The sequence below is a fragment of the Schistocerca americana genome, chromosome 11 (assembly GCF_021461395.2).
Source record: "Schistocerca americana isolate TAMUIC-IGC-003095 chromosome 11, iqSchAmer2.1, whole genome shotgun sequence".
NCBI lineage: Eukaryota > Metazoa > Arthropoda > Insecta > Orthoptera > Acrididae > Schistocerca > Schistocerca americana.
Genome location: NC_060129.1, coordinates 108,141,908 through 108,166,762, shown reverse-complemented (window position 1 = coordinate 108,166,762; position 24,855 = coordinate 108,141,908). Strand labels below are relative to the sequence as shown.

Below are 24,855 nucleotides of genomic sequence, written 5' to 3'. Positions count from 1 at the left end.
CGTCAGCTGATCCATACATCAAACGGGCATCTGACATCTCTGAACTTGTGTACACTGCCACTGCACCAGCCACGTCCGTCATTAACTTAATAAAATGGTTGAAATGGCTCTAATCACTATGGGACTTAACATCTGACGTCATCAGTACCCTAGACGTAGAACTACTTAAATCTAACTAGCCTAAGGACATCACACACATCCATGCCCGAGGCAGGATTCGAACCTCCGACTGTAGCAGCAGCGCGGTTCCAGACTGAAGCGCCTGGAGCCACGCGGGCACAGCGGCCGACTGTGATTAACTCTACGTAGTAACCTGTGTGCCGGCAACGGTCGTACTGAACACAGGAAAAGTTGATGTTAACTGAAAACAAGCAATGACGTACGTCGCGTGGCAACAGGGACATGTAAAACATAACACTGGCGGAGCACTACGTGATCAGACGCTGCCAAGAGTGCACGTCCCCCATGATTCTAATGTTCCGCTCTTGTGTGTTTCCCGTGATTAACGAGTTGGTGAAATTCAGATGTAACAAGCAAAGAAAGCGATCCAAGACCCATTTTCATATAACATGATTTCTTCGTCTACATATGAGGAATGTGTGCTGCAATTTTTACAGTAGATTTTTGTTACTGCCCGAATAAATGGCTGTCTCTGAGCGCTATGGGACTTAACATCTTTGGTCATCAGTCCCCTAGAACTTAGAACTACTTAAACCTAACTAACCTAGGGACATCACACAACACCCAGTCATCACGAGGCAGAGAAAATCCCTGACCCCGCCGGGAATCGAACCCGGAACCCGGGCGTGGGAAGCGAGAACGCTACCGCACGACCACGAGCTGCGGACCTGCCCGAATAACTCGTTAAATATTTCGATGTTAATTTCCTATCTCTGAATTTTTTCGCTGAATTTTGGTACATCCTTTATTAGAAAAACATTTTAATGAATTACTGTTACATTAAAGACTAGCTAACTCGGCAGTGCTTCGCAGTCGCTAAATATACGTATCCTACTCCGGAAATTTTGTCCGGAGCCAAATTTGCTACTTCGATCTCTTTGGAGGTATGGCGCTCTAAAGTGTAATAACTCATATATAATACGAAAGTAACAGACTCATTTGTTTTAGGTTTTGGATTTTGTTTTTAAGTTTGTTGTAAATTCTTCTTCAGAAAACAATTTCAAAACTGCAGAATACACCAAATTTCTCGTTTGTTTGTGACACTGCGTGGTAAGTAACAGTATGAAGTAGTTCTCTTAACTACTGATTCATGAAAGGGCAAAATAAACTCATCATGTTAAAACTTGTCTGATTATTTAAAAATGCCTTGCTGTCTTACCTAAACCGACCACAATGAGGAGAACAAAAGAGCCCATTTATACAGCACATCTATTCTATTATACAGGGTGATCCTTTGCAGCGCGACTCCTCACATACCAGGGATAAAAAAAGTCTCTCACAAAATTTCGTCCGGCGAGTACATTCGGCAGAAGAAGGACGTTAAAGAGAGGCAATCTGGCAACACTATAGCCACATGTCTAGTAACTACCTCTAACATCACATGTTACTCGTGCTGAGCACTTCGTGTGCCGGCACAGTAGTTTAGCGTGTTCCGTCAGAGAGCTGCTTTGCCTCTGTAATGAAAAAAAACTGAATGAAGGGCCCAACAACGAATTTGAACCGATGTCATGTGATTTCCGAAACGACCAAACACAACGAGCAACAACGAACAAAATGAAAAAAAAGGAAAAAGGTGCAGTGCATAGAGTGTTGGGTTTGCGTGCAGGAGATTGGGGGTTCAACCCTGGGTTGGGGCGCATTTTTTTATTTGATAATTTCATTCTGACATTTCATACTGTAATATATACCGTTTCTTATGTCGCATGTATCTTAAATTTACAACATGTTCTACTGCTCAACTCAACATATACGTTGTTAGACAAATAAGAAATAAACAGTTGAAACAATTAATGAGACCATGGTGATAACACATAGAAACAGTAACCGAGTTTGGACATTATCTGCAAAGCATGTTGCTAGTCCTACTGGTAACGTAAGGCCCTAACGAAATGTAATGGGTCTGAACGAGGCAAGAATAATAGTTGGTGCTAATCAATGTGACCACTAGAATAAGGTACAAAGAAAACAGATTTCGCGTCTAGTGTATGAAGTAGTGCGAATAAATTCTAGCCCACGAGGTAGAAAAGGCTTCTTTCAAAGCTGACCAATCTTCCATTTCTACGCTTGTACAGTAGTATGTAAGTGCAAATGTTTTCCAGAGGACCCGTTGCAATCGCTGTTGACGATTAAGTTGCAAGATACCGTACCACCTGGACTACATGTACCAAATAAAAAACTTATGTTTGAACCCAGGATCGAACCCTCGACCTTCTGCATGCTAACCCAAAACACTATCCACTGGACCTTTCTTTAATTTTTGTAACCATGTCTATTTATTTAAATACGTTAACAAAGATACATTTGAAATAAAATAAAACATTTCATTCCATTAACCTATTTCTAGAGTTGGTTAACATTACTGTCATTTTACAGGCTTTCGTTTCTATATTTGTTTCGTTTTTCGTGTTCCTCTTATTGTTATTCCTTGAACCATTTTAGATGGCCATTTGTCGTCTTGTTTGTTTGGGTAAAACATTGCAGGACAGGTATAATAATTTATACATAGCATCGACACATTGATTTTGAGTTCAAATTTCTGTATGTCATGCACTTGTGATACCACATTCAGACTGTGTAGTCTGGTGCGATCTCTTCCGCTAGTTTGCACTGTTATGTGGGATAGTATGAAGGAAAACATCAGCATGATAGAGCAGAAGTGGAAGGAAATTTTTTACATGTGCTACAGACTCTATATAAACTGAAGAAGAAAGAAAAAAATTATTTCATATTATATAAGAGAAGCAGAGAGAAAAGTGTGAGTAAACAATATAAATTTTATAGTGCACATAGTAAAGGAAATCATTCAAAAAAGAAATTATGAGTAGTTGGCACTTTCTACTAAGTAATGCTTGTATCCTACACAATATAGTACAAAGAATGAGGAAAAAAATCACTGTTAGTAGTACTGGGCATACTTTTGACACTGATTTGGCTGCGAGCATGACAGATGTTTGGCAAGAAGCACTTTGTATCACTGATTTTACTAAGAAGAAACACTTTATACTACTATACTTCAGTATTTGAGGCGAGAGGAGAAAGCACTTCATCTTTTCTGTTGCACTCAATCACTGTCAGTGCACGCGTTCTTCTCGTGGTGAGTGTGGCGGGGTGAGGTGGGTGGTGGCGGTGCTGAGGGCCACAGGCCGGGGAGGACTCTGGCGGTCGCTGTCTGCTGTGGAATCTGCAGCAAGTTTGTGAAGTTCCCGCGGTAGCGCCTGTGCTGCTGGGCCGTCTCGTTCTCCTCCCAGAGGTCCACCAGGAAGGCCAGCTACGACGGCGTGTGCTGTCATGGCGAGGGTCCAGAGAGCCGCCAGTCGCTTGGGTCGTGGAAGTGGGTTGCAGCCTGGGGCGGTGATCGCCTCCACTGTGGTGCTTCCCGGCGCCGTTCTGCCGACGTGGGTCACCGTCTGCTGGCATGCTTCCACTTATGTCGGCGGCGTTCCCGCAGGTGAATCGGTGCTCGAGGCTGTCGGTCGTGGCACATTCGTCGCACTTGTCACTTGCGACGAGTTTTATCTCCGCCAGTCTTTGGCTGGTTGGTACCGTTCTGTTCACTATTTTGTACCATGTCTCCTTCGCATGTTTAGGCGACACGTTTTCCAGGACGTTTCCCCATATTTGTTTCCAATTGTATTGCGCGAGTTTGTGTTCGGTTTTGTTTTTTTGCCGGCTTCCCCCTGAGGGCCCAGCGTATTCTCTTGGCTGTTCTGTGGCTGGGGTTCGCCACGGTGTCCAGAACGTAACTTTTGTTGGCGTAGTGCAGCCTGACGTGTCGCATTCTGCCTCGTGTAGACCGGCGCTTCTCCTGATGCGGGCTTGTATCCTGCAATGATGTTGGCTGTGACGCTGTCAGGGTTATTGTCCTGGATGGCGAGCGTTCGTTTTAGTAGACGGGCTGCACATTTGGTCTTTATATCAACTAGACCTAGCCCCGTTCTTTCGTTGGCAGCGAGCACGTTGCTTGCGCCACTTTGAATATATTTCGACGCCACATCAGGCAGTACACTGCGCCCCTAAGTGCTCGCGCAGTTTCGGCCGGGATGCTCAAGATTTGCGCCAGGTACCGTGCTATTTTGTACCACTGGCTGTCTGGTTTGAGTCGACGATTCCCTATCGGCAGTAGCACTGTTTGTCTGGGGTTAGTTTGGGCGCCTGACGCTTTTTGGAACGTGTTCATAATGGTTTCTACTCTGCCAATATCTTCCTGATCTTCAATAAAGATGCCTAGGTCGTCAGCGTAGGCTATACATGCTAATGCTTTGTCTCCTACGGAGAATCCTCTGATGTCATTTGTGAGTTTCCGCACCAGCGGGTGCAGTGCTGTAGCGAATAGAGCCATTGACAATGGACAGTCTTGCCTCACGGATCTGTCCAGTTTTATCTGTTTTATTTTCCAACTATTGATTATTACTGTCGATCTCCCAGTACTTGGTATCTTCTGGATGATTGTGATGAATTTTTGCCCAAACCCGAGTTTGTTTGGTGTCTCTACGAAGTATTTGTGATCGATCCTGTCGAAGGCCTTGTTGTGTAACACCCCACCCGTCACTTATCAGGTTTTGGTGTGTGTTCACCGCAGGTAATTGACTAACAGATCAACAGAGAGTGCAAAACTGCCGCAATGTCGGATAATGCAAAGAAAGTAATAAGGCCCTGTGACCCCTGATTGAACTGCGGTGGCAGTGTTGACATTAATTGATTCAGAATTGATCTCTTTTAATTAAAAAGGGGTGGACATTGATGTTATATTCAGCTATTGAACACCAGATGGAAATGTTGAACATAAAATTAATTAAGAAAGTGACTTGGGATTTCAACTACTTGATTGAAAACAGATGCAGTCGATTAGCACAGATTTATTTTAACTCACGACCTTCAATCATCACATTACATGACTCTCCTAACAGGCAGTGGAAATAAATTGCGTTTGCGCGGAGTAAAGCGCGATAAATCAAAAGTAATCCCTATTGACTGACCCAGGCATAATACGAAGTGCGAGAAGAATTTGCGAGGTGCCGGGCCTAGCAGTGTATTTAACACTAAATTCTTCTAGAATCTACATATGTAAATGATGCTCTAAGCCCCCCCTATTCTAACTCCGACTTTTGCTGTTGCACATGGATAAAAAATATACGCGAACTGACTGTAATCAACCCTGCAAGTGGAGTAGAAAACAGTTTGGCACCTGCAATAATTTAATTTGATAAATAAGTTAAATAAAGGAAGGTTTCATTACGTAGTGAGGAATGATGGGTTGCTCTACCGATTAACAGAATGAAAGTTCTGTCCAAAATAACAATGGGATTTATTAAGACTAAACACAAAATAATAAACAAAAACACATGAAACGTATACAATAAATCAAATTGGCTCAAATTGGCTACTCATACAAACACTGTAAAGGTGAAGTTGTCCCTGAACTACACTCCTGGAAATTGAAATAAGAACACCGTGAATTCATTGTCCCAGGATGGGGAAACTTTATTGACGCATTCCTGGGCTCAGATACATCACATGATCACACTGACAGAACCACAGGCACATAGACACAGGCAACAGAGCATGCACAATGTCGGCACTAGTACAGTGTATATCCACCTTTCGCAGCAATGCAGGCTGCTATTCTCCCATGGAGACGATCGTAGAGATGCTGGATGTAGTCCTGTGGAACGGCTTGCCATGCCATTTCCACCTGGCGCCTCAGTTGGACCAGCGTTCGTGCTGGACGTGCAGACCGCGTGAGACGACGCTTCATCCAGTCCCAAACATGCTCAATGGGGGACAGATCCGGAGATCTTGCTGGCCAGGGTAGTTGACTTACACCTTCTAGAGCACGTTGGGTGGCACGGGATACATGCGGACGTGCATTGTCCTGTTGGAACAGCAAGTTCCCTTGCCGGTCTAGGAATGGTAGAACGATTGGTTCGATGACGGTTTGGATGTACCGTGCACTATTCAGTGTCCCCTCGACGATCACCAGTGGTGTACGGCCAGTGTAGGAGATCGCTCCCCACACCATGATGCCGGGTGTTGGCCCTGTGTGCCTCGGTCGTATGCAGTCCTGATTGTGGCGCTCACCTGCACGGCGCCAAATACGCATACGACCATCATTGGCACCAAGGCAGAAGCGACTCTCATCGCTGAAGACGACACGTCTCCATTCGTCCTCCATTCAAGCCTGTCGCGACACCACTGGAGGCGGGCTGCAACGATGTTGGGGCGTGAGCGGAAGACGGCCTAACGGTGTGCGGGACCGTAGCCCAGCTTCATGGAGACGGTTGTGAATGGTCCTCGCCGATACCCCAGGAGCAACAGTGTCCCTAATTTGCTGGGAAGTGGCGGTGCGGTCCCCTACGGCACTGCGTAGGATCCTACGGTCTTGGCGTGCATCCGTGCGTCGCTGCGGTCCGGTCCCAGGTCGACGGGCACGTGCACCTTCCGCCGACCACTGGCGACAACATCGATGTACTGTGGAGACCTCACGCCCCACGTGTTGAGCAATTCGGCGGTACGTCCACCCGGCCTCCCGCATGCCCACTATACGCCCTCGCTCAAAGTCCGTCAATTGCACATACGGTTCACGTCCACGCTGTCGCGGCATGCTACCAGTGTTAAAGACTGCGATGGAGCTCCGTATGCCACGGCAAACTGGCTGACACTGACGGCGGCGGTGCACAAATGCTGCGCAGCTAGCGCCATTCGACGGCTAACACCGCGGTTCCTGGTGTGTCCGCTGTGCCGTGCGTGTGATCATTGCTTGTACAGCCCTCTCGCAGTGTCCGGAGCAAGTATGGTGGGTCTGACACACCGGTGTCAATGTGTTCTTTTTTCCATTTCCAGGAGTGTAGATTGTGAGGTTTAAGACGAAGTGGTATGTGGAGCCAATTCCTTGCCACTCAGATCTTAAGGGAGACACACAGCTAACCTAACATTAATTGCTGCTACTCAAGACTGAACAAAGTTAGAAAAAGACGAACAGGCGCGCTCTGCTGAGCTCTGATTATCACCTAGGAAAATACCTATCTGCCGGTGCTGCGGACATACATTACCAAACTGTCTTCTTATCTCCCAGAACACGATCTGGCGTACCGGAGGTGATGGCTGGTTACTTCGACGTCCTCGACCGAAAGGCGAGAGCGGACTACCCCTGAGCACCTGTACAGGCCGAACACAGAACATTCCCGCCCCCACGACATTGGCCGTGGTTAAACGTTCCAATCAGCAACTCGAAAACCGGCGGAAAATTTCACTCGATTGCCGGAGCACTACCATTCCACCAATGGAGATTCTTGGCGCCAATTTCTGCGCTGATTTTGCTACGTCACGGTGCTATGCCCTGAGGAAGCCAATCACAGTTACTATTTTGCAGAACGCGCAGGAATTTTCCCGCCACAACTGCCTGGGTACACAAGTCATTCCCACGCCTCGCTGGTAGCGGCCAGAAAGTGTTTTCGCTAAGTTTCTGCGAAGTAACGGAACCTCTAGCCCAGCCGCTACTTCCGGCCTTTGCAGGCGTGCCTCTTGACAATGTCGGCGTCTGGAAAGCATTCACTCGACTGCCTCACACACGTCGGCTTAGCCCTCTCGAGATAAATGGAGCCCGCCTGTCACCGGACCACCTGGGTGACGAGAGACGCTGCGTAGGAAGTCCGTGTGTGAAGGAATAGCAACTTCCCACCGCATGCAGTTAGAGAGGAGAATCGTAAGATAGAAATATGAGAGGGGGCTCATGCCACCTCTCATTGCCCCTACGCCATTTTAGATTGTAATTGGTGAGCGGTTGGCTCACTTAGGAGCAAGATAGTGAGTCAATCGCCCAAGAACAATCTTACAAACTGACTCCACATGCCGCACTCTATAAAAAAATCATTGCAACTGAAAAAATGCAACTCATAGAGGGAGGATTATTTATGATGTAGCCAACTTCACCTTCTTAATATGGAACACTAAGGCTCACATCACACATCCATACCCAGGGAGCCCCTTCCAAACACCGATTCACACAGACATTCACGCTCTAAATATGGCCCGGGCATGTGAGCCAAATATGGAGCAGTTTATTCTTTACAATCAGAGTTGGAGTGCTTCGCAATGAAATGCCCAAGATTTTACAACAATTTGTATCATTAAACTAACCTGAACTCACTCACACATGATACTATTTAAGTTAACAATCTCTTTGTGAGCTTTCAGAATCTAATTACACCCTCCGATTCATTCTGTCTCCCTGCAGCAAGAATAACCTTTACAAAATGTTCCCTGAACTGAGGGTCCATTCACAATGACAGTGGTGGTATCTGCTTCGGTTTATGGGGACTTCAGGCACACTTTTTGCATACACACAACAATAAATACAAAATACAAAAAAAAAGACATGGTGTGGAGAACAATACAGTAATTTGTAATAAGAATTACAGTGTAAAACACAAACACATATAAGGTATAACATACATTACAAAAACAACACTAGAGAAAGAAATTTAAGAAAAAAAACAAGGTTCATGGGGCATCAAGTTGTGCATGCACATTGCACAAAGTTCACGACTGTGCTGAGAATGAAGCACTAAATCACATTGTTAGAAATATCCGAACCACTTCACAAATTCCACATTACTGACATCACATAGGGCTAAACGTCGCGTGTTGTTGCTACGTTGTTGCAACGGCAATATGGTGTGCTGGAGCATCTGCAGTACTCTGTTGAGATTGCACCAAGACCTACGCATATGATCACGGCAGTACGATAGGAAGACACAGTGATAGGCTCTCTCCAATTACGGTCGCTTTGCCGTTCGTTATTTCTCCTGTCCCAGATTCCTTGTCTAGATTGACCCTGTTCCCTGACGTTCTGGTTTCCGTGTCTCTGGTTTCCATAACCTTGAATAGCGTAACCTTGATTTCCGTAACCCTGGTTTCCTAACTGACGAGTGCGATTTTGCGATCTGTTGTCTTCCCTTGCTGGCCCGTGGTATTTGTTATTTTGCGCCTTCTTCCTGTCCTTTGCGTCTTGTTTATCGAAGACTACTCCGAGTTCGCGCAATAGACTCTTGAATGCTTCTATGTCAGATCCACACTTGCCGACAGGTGTCTGTTGGTACCTAACTGGCAATTTGGAAAAGCAAAATTTAATGATTTCTCCGTTGCTATATGGACTATCTAAAAATTGATTCTTCTTGAGTAAATCATCAAGAAATTTGGTTGTGCTCCTATGCCCGGACACTTCCAGTTCAGGACAAAATATTATTTCCTCTTTAATCCTATCTTGCGTTTCCTTTGACCAGTAGGTCCGCAGGAATGCACCAACAAATTCCTGATAAGTCCGACACGTCACTGCCACACCCCGCATCTTTTCCGCGGCTTGGCCTTCGATGTGTCCACACATGAATTCTAATTTTGCCTGGGTTGGCCATGATGGCGGTAATGAATTTGTAAACTGCATCACCCAGCTCTTCGGATGCATCGACCCTCCATTTTCTTTGAACTTCTGGAATTTTAGTATCGACAGGAAGTGATTGTGATCAAAAACCTGTTCGATCCTCGCACTGGTGTTGTCACTCTTTTCCGATACTTGCACGTCTGCTGAGTGTCCTGATCTATCTTGCTGATAACTGTGATGTGCTACCTCTGTATCACAGTGGCAGTGGCACTCAGAATTCACTCTCCTAAGTGGGCTGCAATTATCGGAGCTATTACTCTCTGTTTCTGCGTGTGCATTGTTAGTTCCGCACTCTGTCACTGGGCTAGAGCACGGCGGGCTTTTCCTCGGAGACACAATCCTGTGTACTCCATCATTGGTATCCGAACGCGCAGTGCTCGTGTGCCCGTTTCGCTCTAGTGTTGCTATCCGACTCTCTACTTCTTTCATTCGTTTCGTGATGTTCGTAACCGCAATATTACCTTGAGTCTTTAAGGCCGCTAGGGATTTGGCGTGGACTTGTGTCGCACGTCGCAAGCGCCCTGCGAGTTGAGAAGTTACTCTTGCGATTTTCATTGCCCCTGTTGCTGCAGTTTTGGCTAGGCCTGCTACTTTTTGTGCTACCATTGACATTTGTTTTGCTTCTCCACATTCTTTCTTTATTGTTAATAATTCCCCACGAATTTCCCCTATATGCGAAATTATTGCCTCCGTGTCCTTCTTACGCTCTTCGTCAGTTTCTTCTTTCTCCTTCTTACGCTGTTCGTCAGCTTCTTCTTTCTCCTTCTTACGTTGTTTCTCAGCTTCTTCCTTCTCCTTCTTACGTTGTTTCTCATCTTCTTCCTTCTCCTTCTTACGTTGTTCGTCAGCTTCTTCTTTCATTGATCGTAAGAAGCTCAGTATTAGGTTTACGTCATCTTCTTGATCCTCTTCAAACGTGGGAGATGTAACTCTGGACACCTGGGCGCTAGAGCTCTGACGTGGCCGAGCTAGCCCCTGTCTGCTCTCGTTCGTTTGATTATAAACTTCTGCTACCGGCTCGACCTGTGTGCCTGTCTCTGTTTCATCCTCTACTTCACTATCATAATCACGGCCGCAATGCTGCTCTGAGATCGCGTCCAAATCACTTTCCTCATCAATGACCCTGTCGTCCTGTGCTGCTAAAAATGTGCCCATCTCATCTCCGAACCTATTCCCGTCAGTAAACTGCCCCTTATCCATTATGAAAAACAAATTTATCTAGAATGCACAATTAAATTAATCTACTCCATATATTTTTACACATAGACATAAAATTTCAACAACACTGTTCCAACGCTGTAATTAACAACACAATTTGATGTGGTACAGAAACCGCACACAAATCCGACAAAGTGCGATGTGGTACGGACACCACATCAACGAAACACAAAAAAAAACAATGAACAAAAAAAATACATACACTGAAAACAAAAACTGTAATCCTGCGCCGCTACTTAAAACTAAACGCGGAACTACCAGAAAAAAAACTTGGGTATTAATCAATAAAAAAATTAAGCAAAAAAAATTCCGAATGTCCCTGAATGTTGCTTATCAGCGATTCACAGGAAAGATCCGAGGCTAAGGGTCGCCATTTTATGCGAGGTGCCGGGGCTAGCAGTGTATTTAACACTAAATTCTTCTAGAATCTACACATGTAAATGATGTTCTAAGCCCCCCCTATTCTCTGTCTTACCATTATATAATCTATCTGATATCTTTTAGTATCTCCAGGATTCTTCCAGGTATACAACCTTCTTTTATGATTCTTGAACCAAGTGTTAGCTATGATTAAGTTATGCTCTGTGCAAAATTCTACAAGGCGGCTTCCTCTTTCATTTCTTCCCCCCAATCCATATTCACCTACTATAGCCTTCGATGTGTTTTGTTAATTCCGTTTCCTTCCTGAGCGTCTGCCCCTGCTTGTCCTGCAGCTCACTTACGCACTTTCCTTCGGCTCTCTCCCTTTCCCTGTTTACAAGGTGTCCAGAAAAGGACTCCCTGATTTCAAAATTAAATATCTCGAAAACAAAGATCGATAGACGAATGCAGTAAACAGTATGTTTATTCTGAAAGCTGTAAGAATTTTATACAGCTGTTTGAAATAATAGTTACAAAAGCTGCTAACAGATGGCGCTGTACGCTGTACAGCTCATATCAGCATACATAAGTGAAATACTTGTATTAAAACAATCTTTGCAAACAATCACATCACAATGTTTTCAAAATGTTCACCATTGGCACTACAGAGGTGACGCAAACAGAGAATGAAATTCGCCATCACATTTCGTAGTGTCCCAACCGAAATGGATTCACATGCCACAGAGATCGCCGATTCGAGCTCGTCCAGCGTGGCGGGATGCTTCGGGTAGACCGTGTCTTTCACTGGGCCCCACAAAAAAAGTCACAGGGAGTCAAATCCGGTGAATATGGAGGCCTGCAGCAGTAAATTTGGGATATTCCAAAGCAATGTTAGCAGCTTTGGTAACTATTATTTCAAACTGCTGTATAAACTTCTTACAGCTTTCACAATAAACATACCGTTTATTGTATTCCTCTATCGATCTTTGTTTTCGAGATATTTAATTTTGAAATCAGGGAGTCCTTTTCTGGACACCCTGTAGGTGGTGCACGGCGAGCGGCTCTTCATCCACCTCGCCATGCGCTGCTTCTGCTGAGGACGCCTCTCATTTGTTGTTTCTTTATTTGAAGGAGTTTCGCCTCGGTTCTCCTCAGTCGCGGCAGGTACTGCTGGTCGTCTGCCGGTGCGCCGAGTGCGCCTTTCAGGCACCGCCGGTAGAACTCGGCCTTGGTTCGCCTCCAGAAGCACCAACCGTACAGCGCTCGATGTGTGTGTTGACAGAGGTCGTTACTGCACATGTGGTGGGCCGCGAAGCCCGAGTGCGCGAATTTCGCTTCACCCTGTACACTTGTGTACTGTTGTTTGTACGATAGTTGTTGTAGCCCATGCCCTATACTACAAAGTACAATTTTAGTTTTTGTGCTACTGTGTGCCAAGTGTCAGTGAAACGGTACATACAGTTCAGGACGGTACAAACACTCTGATCGTAGATCCGTTCCAACGTACTTGTATGCCAGACCGTGAGCATTCTCTGTTATTGCAAAATAAATGTTGATTGACTTAAAATGAATGGATAGATCGGTTACGATGATTGGTATCTGGGGTACAAGAGAGACCTCTGCAGCTGCTTGATATGTGAGGGGAGCATCTTCAGTGACATTACATCGCAGTCTTAATCCATGGACAAATGGCATTACAAAGTTCAGGATGATTCACACTGCATAACCGTATTCTAATCACAAGCCTATAAGGTAGAAATACAAATTTCTGATTACAGAAGTTTCTGTGAAATCCGACTTCGAGGAAGAAAACAAAACAACACTTTGTTCGGTAGACACGTATTGATTAAAATTATAATCCCTGAGAAACAATATATGAGGGATAAAAATTTTGCGTAATGGTTTAAAAGTTCTGCTATCGTAACAAAAGCCATCTGGGAGAAAGGAGTCGAAGCCACACTTTTCATAACACAGAACAGCACTTTCTTTCTCGGACTCGGTTTTAACAGAAAAATATGTGCATTGTTGTTTAAGAAAATGTGTAGCCTACGTTATTCCAATCGCTTATAAGAGCCTTGTGTAAAACTTTGAGGTAAACTATTAGAGATTTTTGGGAACAATGTTAGACAACGTTTCTCCTTTATATAGGGTGATTTTTACCACCATGTGCAAACTCTAGGGATTGATCGATGAGAGGATACGGAACAAAAATAGTGTAACGAACTTATGTACGGAAAGGCATGGTTTCCATGCTAGAGGTCACTTACTGAATCGTATTTTGTTACAGAGAATGCGGTCTAATACGCACTGTAGCATGCAGTCGCAGTACGCGTGGTTTCCTCCTAGAGGGTGGTACTGTTCCTCGTATGTCATGCCCTAGCGCCCTCTCAAGCCACAGTAATTGGTAACGTTGTGTCCGATTCACTTCTCTTGCTGATTCACCTTGTAGTGGACGTGATGGAGCGTTATTCACAATGCTCCTATATTCGAATCGACAGCTTGCCGACATGGTGTCTACTTACGGAAAGGCAAATAAGAACGGGCTGCTGAAAGTAGCGTTGTATCAGATCTGTTCCCGCCAACAACCACAGCTCTCAATGAAACTGGCAGAAGTAAAGCTGTGAGGACGGGGCGTGAGTCGTGCTTGGGTAGCTACGTTGGTAGAGCACTTGCCCGCGAAAGGAAAAGGTCCCGAGTTCGAGTCTCGGTCCGGCACACAGCTTTAATCTGCCAGGAAGTTTCATATCAGCGCACACTCCGCTGCAGAGCGAAAATCTCATTCTGGCACAGCTCTCAATGCTTGCAACAGTGTTTCGCCGTTTGTCTGAGATGGGGTCGTTTCAGCAAGCTAGAAATCATGAAGGACGTACCCCAAATGTTTGGACACCAGACTTGGAGGAAAATGTGACTAACACTGTGGAAGGCGACTGCCGTGTCAGTACCATAAAGTTGCCCCCCCCCCCAGAACAGGGTGCGTCAGACGACCGTGTGGCACATTCTCGATGACAACTGTTGCTACCCTATCACAGCGTGTGCAGGGCTTACTAGCGACAGACTTTCCACATCGGGATTAGCTTTGTCACTGGTTTCTGCGACTGGCAACCACGATTCCGGGATTTGTGTCATCCATCCTATCCACAGATGAGGCCACCTTTACGCGGACTGGCATCATCAACTTTCGGGACAGTCATCTGTGGCATATTATGCAGAACCCGCAGGGTATGGTGACAGCGAATGACCAGCATCGGTGCAGCCGGAATGTGTGGGCCGGACTAACTGGCGACCGTATTTTGGGATCTATCTTCCTTCCAAGACACATAACAGGCCGGAACTTCCTGTGGCTGACTTTATCCCCCCTGCTGGAAGAAGTGCCGTCGATGATTCGAAGGATTATACGGCTACTACGTGCAGGTGCTCCAGCTCACAGCGCCGTCAACGCCCGGACGCTTCTCAGTCTTGCCCTCCCTTGTCGGTGGGTCACATCGAGGCGGCGTGATTCCAGTCGCATGGCCTGCTCGTTCACCGGACCTCAACCCGAGCGATTTCTGGTTAGGGGGTCATCTCAGTAGCATCATGCAGGCAGAGCCCACTCCGGATGTGGAGACGCTGGAGCAGTGTATCCGTGCCGCCTGTGACACTGTCCGGGTGCAGCCTGGCCAGTGCAGACGTGTCACACAGAGCACGCTGCAGCGCGTGCACGGGTGAGATGAGGCACACGGGAAACGTCTCCAACACATATTGTAACCGTGGCTACATGCGACAGCGCGTATTATACCGCAGTCTCTGCAACAATGTACGAGTACAGTTCAGTAACTAACGTCCCACATTTTTTTTAAAAAAGCCATTAATATACACAGACAAACGTCCTTGTGGGTGCTTCACATCTGATGTTTGTTCCCTGCGCCGGGAGGTTTCGAACCGTTCTGGCAAGTGGCAGAGCCGTAGTACAGCGTCAAAATGGCTTCTACATACAACCCACGTTACAAGCAGCGTGCTGTTATTGAATCCTTGTGTGCAGAAACAGAAACCGTGGCGAACATCCATAAAAATTTGTTTGCAGTGGATAAGAGTGCATAGCAGTACAGCTGGGTGATGGGTAAAGAAAGTTAGAGCCTCGGGAAATGCAGAAACAGAACTCCACGATCAGCCCCGCTCCGGACGTCCTGTCGCAGCCACTGCTCCAGACATGCTGAATCGTGTGGATGCCATTATTCGTGCCGACCGATGCATCACAACTCGACAACTGGCTCTACTGTTGTCGGTCAGCATTTGAAGTGCGTCTGCAATGATCGAGACTCTCAGATAGTCAAAGAGGTGCCCACGATGGGTTCCACGAATGCTCACAGCGGGCCACAAGATTCAAAGAAAGACCATTTCATCTGAATTGTAGGAGCGTTCAGAAACCGACGGAGACACACTTCTGTCATGGATCGTTACAGGGGACGAAAGCTGGATGCACCACTTTGCGCCGGAAACAAAAAGGCAGTCCATGGAGTGACAACATCCTCATTCACCCCAAAAGAGAAAAATCAAGACAACCTTCTTTGCTGGAAGAGTCATGGTGACAGTCTTCTGATATTTTGATGGTGTTATTCTCGTGGATGTGATTCCAAGAATTCAGAGGCGTACGTGAAGACTTCGAATAAATTCCAGAACCGTTTCGGATGTGTTCGATCGGACAAGAATCCAGTATAAACCTTGCTCCAACACGATAATGCACGCCCACACACAAGTGTGAGAACCCCGGAACACATCGCCCCATTGGGTTGGAAATCATTGTGTCATCCACCCTACAGTACAGACCTTGCATCCTCGGACTTGCATCTCTTTGAGCCGCCTAAACACTCTGTATGGGGAACACACTTTGAAGATGACGAGAGTGTCAGTCATGCAGTGAAAGCATGGCTACGCCTACAGGACAAGGGCTTTTAATAGCAGGGAGTAGATGCTCTTCCACAACGACGGCATGCAGCCATAGAACGCGATCGAGGCTATGTGGAAAAGTAGGACTTGGACAAGACAAGTTCATGTACAGGGTGACTATAATTAAAGTTAAACATTCAAAACACTTTAGAAATAACACCACTGGTCCGAATAAGGTCAAATTGCAACGGAATATTTACGGAGAAGGGGGAAAACCTATCGTAGAAGAAAAATAAATAGTTACAGAATGTAGCAATAGATGGCGCTGTAAGCGTCATTGTTTAATAGAGATTGACTACAAATGAATCATACAACAAAGCCTAAGGTGTACGTTTGACGTCAAACAAACTGTACTGCTCAATGTACATGGGTGTATAGGTGTCATACTGTTCATTACGTAAGCCCATCCAATCAGGGGAAGGTCATATCACATGGATTGGGAAAGATCAGTTTTTAATTGTCCTGAGGACAATAACCGCATAAACAGCACCAATCATAATGAAATCGGATTATTAATTTCCTTGTGACTGGTGCAAAACGTGTTTAATATGCTGTCCACCGTTTCAGTTGAAATCGAGAAACAGCATGTTCCACAACTCTTCAAAGTGTTTCCAGGGTCACGTTCAGAATGTGTAGCGCAATGCGTGTCTTAAATGTAACTAAGTTTGCAGTCGGAACACTGAACGCAACATCTTTCAGACAGCCGCACAGCCAGAAATCACACGGATCAAGATCAGGTGATAGAGACGGCCAGGCTGTAAGGAAATGGCGGCTGATAATTCTAGCATTTCGGAAATGGTACTTCGGCAGCTGCTTAATTGGATTTTCAGTGCGCGGAGGTGCGCCATCTTGCATAAAAATGATTTCATCCACACACCCACGCTGTCGGAGAGCTGGAATGAAGTGGTTGCGCAAAAGACACTGATAGCGCTTACCAGTGACGGTACAGGTAACGGGACCGGAAGCAGCTGTCTCTTACAAAAAATATGGCCCTATGAAAAACGATGCCGTAAACCCGCACCACACAGAGACCTTTTCAGCATGAAGTGGTACTGGTTGGTTTGCGTGTGGGTTTTCCGTTGCCCATATTCGACAATTCTGCGTACTGACACATCCTGTCTGATGAAAGTGGGCTTCGTCTGTCCACAAAATCTTCCACGGTCAATCATTGACCACTTCTGTGCGAGCAAGAAATTCTAAAGCAAACGTCTCTCTCTTGCTGGCAGGCCAACAGGAAGCAACTCGGGCACGTGGGAAATTCTGAATGGATAGCAAGGAAGAATGTTTCGTAGGATTTTACGCGCCGTGGTCACGGGTACGCCCAACGTTCTGGCAGTTCTCCGTGCACCACACGTTGGCACTCCGCCACTCGCCTCCTCCCGCACTGCTGTGGCTTCTGCAGAGCGACGTGTGCACAGCCATCATTCTTGTAATGCAGCTTTACGACCAGAGCGCGATCCTGCACTGAGACAGTCACGGCGAACGTAGCAGACGCGAAAGGAGGAAAAGCCGTGTACCCGGCGTGTTTATACCAACTTTACTGGGTCGTGCGCAGGGCAGGTGATTTCATTTACGTATTCTGACACATACAGCGCCATCTACTGATCAATCTTCACAAATTTTTTTTTCTTCTGCCGTACGTTTTGCTCCTTCTCCGATAATATTCCGTTGCAAATTGACGTAATTGTGACCAGAGGTGTTATTCCTACAGCGTTTTGAAAGTTTAATTATAATCACTCTGTTAGTGTCACCAAATTCTGACTCTTAACAACAAATATGTTGTGAGAAAAGAAATGTAGGGCATTACTTATTGAACGACCCTCGTACGGTTGAATAAATGGCCTCTAGCATAGATACCATACACTTCCGGGCATAAGTTAATTAGTCCTTTTCTGATCTGTATCCTCTCTTCAGTCAATCCCTAGAGCTTGTACATGGTGCAGAAATCATCCTATATATTAGTGAAGATGAAGCACCAACGTATTGTTTTGTCAGCACTTGGTTTCGTTGTGTCGACACGAGTGCTTGAAGACCCCTTGCAATGTATTGTTTGTGCCCGGCAGGGCCCGTACGCTTTGAAGACCGTGGACTTTGGCGCCTGCGACGACGGGGAATACCCGGGGATGCTGGTGAACGTGTCGCTGATCTTGGACGAGGCTGCCAACGAGACGGCCTGCACGGGGGAGTTCACCGCCAGCTACGACTACCTGGCGGACGACTGCGAGGTGAGCGCTCGGCGGCAGCGTCGCTCAGCTCTGGGGCACACGCGTGTTGTCCGATGTAAGGGGCGATTAGGCTAAGCTCTGCACCTCAGCTGCTTCCGAAGCCGTTTACAATGTCGTAATATCGTTTCCACTGGGTGAATTGTGAGGAAGCACTCACTAAGCTGCACTTAGCGTATTTTCATTGCTAATTACTTACAGAGAAGGCAACGGCCTTGCCGCAGTGGGAGCACCGCTTCCCGTCACATCACCGAAGTTAAGCGCTGTCGGGCTGGGCTAGCACTTGGATGGGTGACCATCCGGCCTACCGAACGCTGTTGGCAAGCGGGGTCCACTCAGCCCTTTCGAGGCCAATTGAGGAGGTACTTGACTGAGAAGTAGCGGTTCCGGTCTCGTAATCTGACATACGGCCTGGAGAGCTGCGTGCTGACCACATGGTCCTGCATATCCGCATACAGTGAGGCCTGTTGGCCGAGGATGACACGGCGACCGGTCGGTACCGTTGGGGCTTTATGACCAGTTCGGGCAGAGTTTAGTTTAATTACAGAGAAATAGATATCGAGGTTTTTTTCCTTTTCTTTTTAATGCAACTGTAGCAATTTATCCAGGTAGAATCGCATTTGCTCGACGACGTTGCACTATTTTCGGAGTAGTTACAACACCTGTCTGGTTTGATCTTGAAGTGGTTTGCCGTCGTAACGCGAAACTCGTAATTTCTTAGGCAAATAAGAAATACGTCATGTCTGATAAAGAGGAAACAAAGTTTATAGAAAGACGTCTTCAACACACCATGAGCTGCATTAGAACTATTTCATTTCCCAAAATCGGTTTTTCGGGTTAATAACACATCACCAGTGGCATTTGATACACAGGAACAAACGATTGTATGTACATCTATTTCTACAAAATGATAACTGTACATATATAGCAGTAATATAGGTCTACTTACATTATGCTTTATATAGCAATGACATATCGGTCAGTTAATATGACAGGATCTGAAATATTTCCCATAACATACACCGAATCGCAAAAGAAGCGGGTATAGGCTTCCGTATTCAAATGCAGAGATATGTAAAAAGGCAGAATAGGCGCTGCGGTCGGCAACGCCTGTATAAGACAACAAGTGTCTGGCGCAGTTGTTAGGTCGGTTACTGGTTGGTGCTACGGTCATCGGTCCCTAGGTCGGTTACTGTTGCTTTGGCAGGATATCAAGATTTAAGTGAGTTTGAAGGTCGCGTTATAGTTGGGGCATGAGGGATGGTACACAGCATCTCTGAGGTAACGATGAAGTGGGGATTTTCCCGGATGACCATTTCACGAGTGTACCGTGAATATCAGGAATCCGGTAAAACATGAAATCTCCGACCGGTGCGGCCGGAAAAAGACCCTGCAAGAACAGTACCAACACCGACTGAAGAGAATCGTTCAACGTGACAGAAGTGCTACCCTTCCGTATCTTGCTGCAGATTTTAATGCTGGCCCATCAACAAGTGTCAGCATGCGAACCATTCAACGAAAAATCATCGATATGGGCTTACGGAGCCGAAGACCCACTCGTGTACCCTTGATCACCACACGACACAAACCTTTACGCCTCGCCTGGCCCGTCAACACCGACACTGGATCTTCCCTGGCAGCACGATGACAATGATACGGTCACCGAAAGAAGAGCCATGGAACTTTATAAGATAATCCTGAATCGCTACTCAAGTTTAACTCGGCGAGAACACGGACAGCGTCTGACGCAAAAATGCCGTCGCGAGCAACTCCGTTCCCAGCTGTAACGGAATTGTCGGCTCACAGCAGGTTTCGTGGCAATTTATAAACAACGCGTCATTTTAGTTGACCGTTTATCTCATGGCGAAGAGCTATAGAGCGGTGAACGAGAAAGAAATGCGATTGCGATGATGAAGTTTAATCGGAAGACCGTAATATTTCTTATCATATTTTCTATTGGTTAAGGGAGACAACACTATGGTCTTTCAGTGAATTCCCCTAGGCAATGAAAGTAAAAAGATTTACCCAGAGTTGGGAAATCGCTTCATCGCCTCACTAGTAAAGGCGACCTCATTTCATGGCAGATGTGGTTTGGAAACTGAGTTTCAGCTGTGGGCAGCCCGCATCTCGTGGTCGTGCGGTAGCGTTCTCGCTTCCCACGCCCTGGTTCCCGGGTTCGATTCCCGGCGGGGTCAGGCATTTTCTCTGCCTCGTGATGGCTGGGTGTTGTGTGCTGTCCTTAGGTTAGTTACGTTTAAGTAGTTCTAAGTTCTAGGGGACTGATGACCATGTTAAGTCCCATAGTGCTCAGAGCCATTTGAACCATTTTTCAGCTGTGGGCAAAAGTTTGCTACCGAAACCAACTAGAGACGCTCCTTACTTCCCAAATAAAGCATCGCATACGGCGAGAACTGAATAACAGGCACAGAAGTGAAAGAGAGGAACTCATATATAATGATTTCATCCTTTTTTCCTTTCTTGTCTCAATATACACCTGCGGCACAACCTGAGCAAAACGCGTGTGACGTTGTGGTCCACGTGTAGGAACGGTCAAGCATAGTCTGTCGGAACAAAGAGGTGCTATCAGTTTCTTCAGACCAGAAGACAAAACAGCTTCATTTGTCACGAATCCTGATTAGACTGAAAGCTGCTACATGTAGCCTCTGGAACCGTACGTGGATAAACTCCAAAGCAGTTTCGATATTTACGTCGAAGCGTCGGTCGGAACGAAAGAAAAGTAGTATGCGTCATTCACAGAAATATTCAGAGTACGTTATAGTGCTACAACGATGAAAAATAATATTACGACAATGTCAAACCTTATTTTCATAAAATAAAGAATAACTGACGATATTAAAAATGTAATTATAATTTTATTATTTTAATTTTTGTGCTCAGTGAATCAAAGAGTTTCTATTGCACGGAATAAACTAGCATTGTTTGTACTACGAAACTATGTATGATACTTAAATGAGAACTAATTCCATGTAAGACCTTTTGTCTGGGCGGAGTTTGTTCTCGTACTCGTCGGTAGAGAAAGAAAAGTTTCTTAATCGATGTATGTAATGTGAATGTATAAAGGCTATAAAAAGGGGAGAGAGAGAGAGAGATAATTCTTGCGGACAATGACCATATTGTATAAGAAAAGGTAAATACAAGTTATTCAAAACAAATATCTCTAAAGCGTACCGTACTGTGATTTAAAAAGACTGAAAATTGCGGTGATTAATCTAAACCTGTCCTGAATAACAGCGAAGAACATTTATGTCATCATATATTTTCTTCGTTTGACCACGGTTGTCATTCGCATGTTACTTTTTGTTACGCGACGTGTTAGGAATACTTTCATTATACGCGCAAAAGCGCACACAGCTTTGATCGAACCTGCTTCTTTCGGAAACGGTAACTCTTAATCAGTACAATTACGCGAATACCGTCTGAATCGCAACCGTGATCACAAAAGTGTTTCCTGGACCTGATTTTTATAAATGTGTAGACTTGAAAGCGAACAATATTGCACCATCGCTGGCTCGCAACAATTGAAAGAAAACAAAACAGGGACTGAACAACTTTAAAGGCCGTCAGCGTTACGAAATCTGAACGACGTAATTTAATTAATTAAATATTAACAGGAAGAGAATTATTAAATTTTAAAGATTAAATGGTAGCAAGAATTTAAAGCATTTTAGCATCAGTACGTTTCTTTGCATTAGTAGTTGAGTATCAGATACCATCATATCTGTTTAAAAGATAGTGCGTAAATAACATTGCCACCTTTTATAATTATTGTTCTAGCAATTCAACGTGAGACGCTTTCCTATGTAAAGTCAGTGTATTGGAGACATATCAAACATTTTATTAGTACACACTAGTTTTAGCTTAGCAACTGTGCTTGCCGTAATTGGGACACGGTTTTTAAAGATTATCAACATACACAATGCGTGCCATTTTGTAGTGCGGTTTCCTGGTATGGACTTTTCGGACACGTCGGAGAGCGGACACCACACTTCGTACGAGCACCTAGTAATGTCAAATTTCTTCTCTATTCTCATTAGGGCAACTTTCATGCTGATTTGATACGTGGATGGAATGTGTAGGAAATCACAGCACTACTTCGCAGAGGAGGAAGCAAACCACAACGAAAACTCTTTGGCAACAAAGGCTGTGCGATTCGAATGTCGATGCAGAAAATAAAGCGATGGAAATTTGTGCGTTTGGAACATGTAATCCCCGTTTTCCTAACGATCGATTAGATGTACGCCATTTATGTGCTTAGATAACATATTAAAGCAGTAGCAGAACAAACAGTACACCATTTAAACGCTAAAACTTAATAATAGGACAAATCTTTCGCAATACTAAACGCATCGTCTTAGTGAGAAGACTGTAAGGCCGAGCTCTGTGGAAGGCACGGGCTGCACGTGTGGCGCTGCAGAGTCGGCCGTGATAAACAGGGCGAGTGTGCCGTGTTGTGACGTCACGGTTGTGTACCAAGTAACGAGGCCTGCCGCGATGGGTACAGAATGTGCGTCCACTTTCCAAAGTAGGTGTCTACATCTGCGTATTGTGCGTTTTCCGGGCTGCGTGGGCGGCAGTGAATTATCAGCACTGCTTACTATGCAAGTGCTTGCAGACCGGCACAAGCGAACGTGCAACAAAAATCGTTAGAGTCTGCCCAGTGACGGAGCACTGAGTAACGGTTGGACACTCTTCTTTCAAAAGAGAGAATTTTAACCCAACTGGCTCCACAAGCTACGCACCAAACCTGCTTCAGAATCCTTCCATGGGTTGAAAGCAGGGATGCGTGTCGGTCGGCAGGTCTAAAACGCTACGAATGGCGAAGATTTTGAGGCGACGGGATGTTAATCTCTAACTCGGTATACGGGCGTCCTCCATCAGTAACGTATTCGGTTCTTCACGCTTCATATCTCGATACTGTGTCGCTATCTGTACTGGAGTATGCAGGGACCATAGCCTCTTATTCTGTGTAAATTCGGACATCACAGATGTTAGTTCTTAGGGCATAACGACACACACCACACGTACTCCTGAGGAAACGGCCAGAAAACTATATGCTTCCCACCAGCCCGATATTTGCTCTTCTGTAGAAGCGGCCAGCTAAATGAGCCACAGTCTAACAAGAACAGGAATTCTGTCGTTCGTGAAAATAAAGACTTGTCAGGACAGTGTGTGAAACGTTTGCTGTCGTCCCACCTGACCAAACGCAACAAGCATAGATACCGGATTAGCACTGCGAGTCTTGGGGAAATTAGCTTAACGGAATTGCTACACGTGTGACGCTAATACGACACGGAGATCCGTCTTTGAAATGAGTGCTTAATACTGCAACTGTCGTATCCACCTGGTTTCGAACCTCGACACGGCAAGGATAGATGCATTTGCCGTCTAAATGTGTGTGACTATGGCCTAAGGTATGACACGCTGTGTGTGTCCAAAGTTTCACGTGCGCCAACGAGCGCCGTACAACGCAAACAGGCGCCGTAAAATAAAATAAATCTTTGGTGGCGTTCGTTCTCGCGTTCGGCGCTGCCCAGACACGACAGAATTATATCGCTGACGCAAGACTTTTTTTTATTTTTATCACCTTTCCAGTAAATTAGTTGTTAGTTTCCATACGGTACTCCTCTTCACATGTGCAGTGTGTTAGGGCCGACGATAGATCTTTTTCCTTTTCCGTTACCAGACACGAATGCAGTCTGTAGAAACACAGAAGGACAACAGCTAGACACATTGCCACGAAGTAAGACAGGTTCCCACACTGCGATTATATTCCGCCTCGATGCGAAACAGACGACGCTGTCAACTTGTCTATTAAACCTTCACAATCGGTGGGTGGTGACAACATATCTGCTAATCCTGTGTACTTGTTTAAGGTTTCGCCTCGACTCGACAGGAATTTTTCTAGCCATCATACGTCTTCAAAGCCATGGAGTGTAAATAAGTTCCATCCCTTACCGCTACGCATATTCTGCACCACGTGTGTCATTAAAGTGAGCATAATATAAGTAGCACAAGCGTTAACTGGCTTGGATGGAAAGGTTCTGAAGGTATTTTTTGACAACTTCTATAGGTGTTTTCCAGAAGATTTTCTCACAGAATGGTCTCCCTCTTAGGAGTATAGGATACCATCAGCTGGACGCAGCTGAGACACAAGTCCATCCATGTAGGTGCGGAGTGCGAAAGAGCACACTTCGAATGCATTACAATGTTACAACTGCCAGCGACTAGGGATGCGATTCACGTGTCGGAATGGACACGCATCTCGCAACTGGACGGCTACGCCAGGCTCTGCTGCTCGTAAATATTAAAAATTAAGTCGCTGTGCCAATTATGGATTCACTCTCGATCAGATGATGCATATACATTTTTCTCCCGTTTTCGTATGTTTCAGAAAACCGCCATTACTCAATTTTGAAATCGTTCCGCGTGGTAGCAGCAACAATCAGTCGCTGAGGCAGCGACAAAGCTCTGTCGGTTGCAGGACGCGGAAGACTA

At 45.6% G+C, this 24,855-nt stretch overlaps 1 protein-coding gene across 1 annotated transcript in view; it reads left to right on the top strand.

Moving 5' to 3' along the window:
- Positions 1-24,855, top strand: part of LOC124553335 (TD and POZ domain-containing protein 1-like) — a 609,900-nt gene that overhangs the window by 398,297 nt on the left and 186,748 nt on the right. The window lies entirely within an intron of this gene.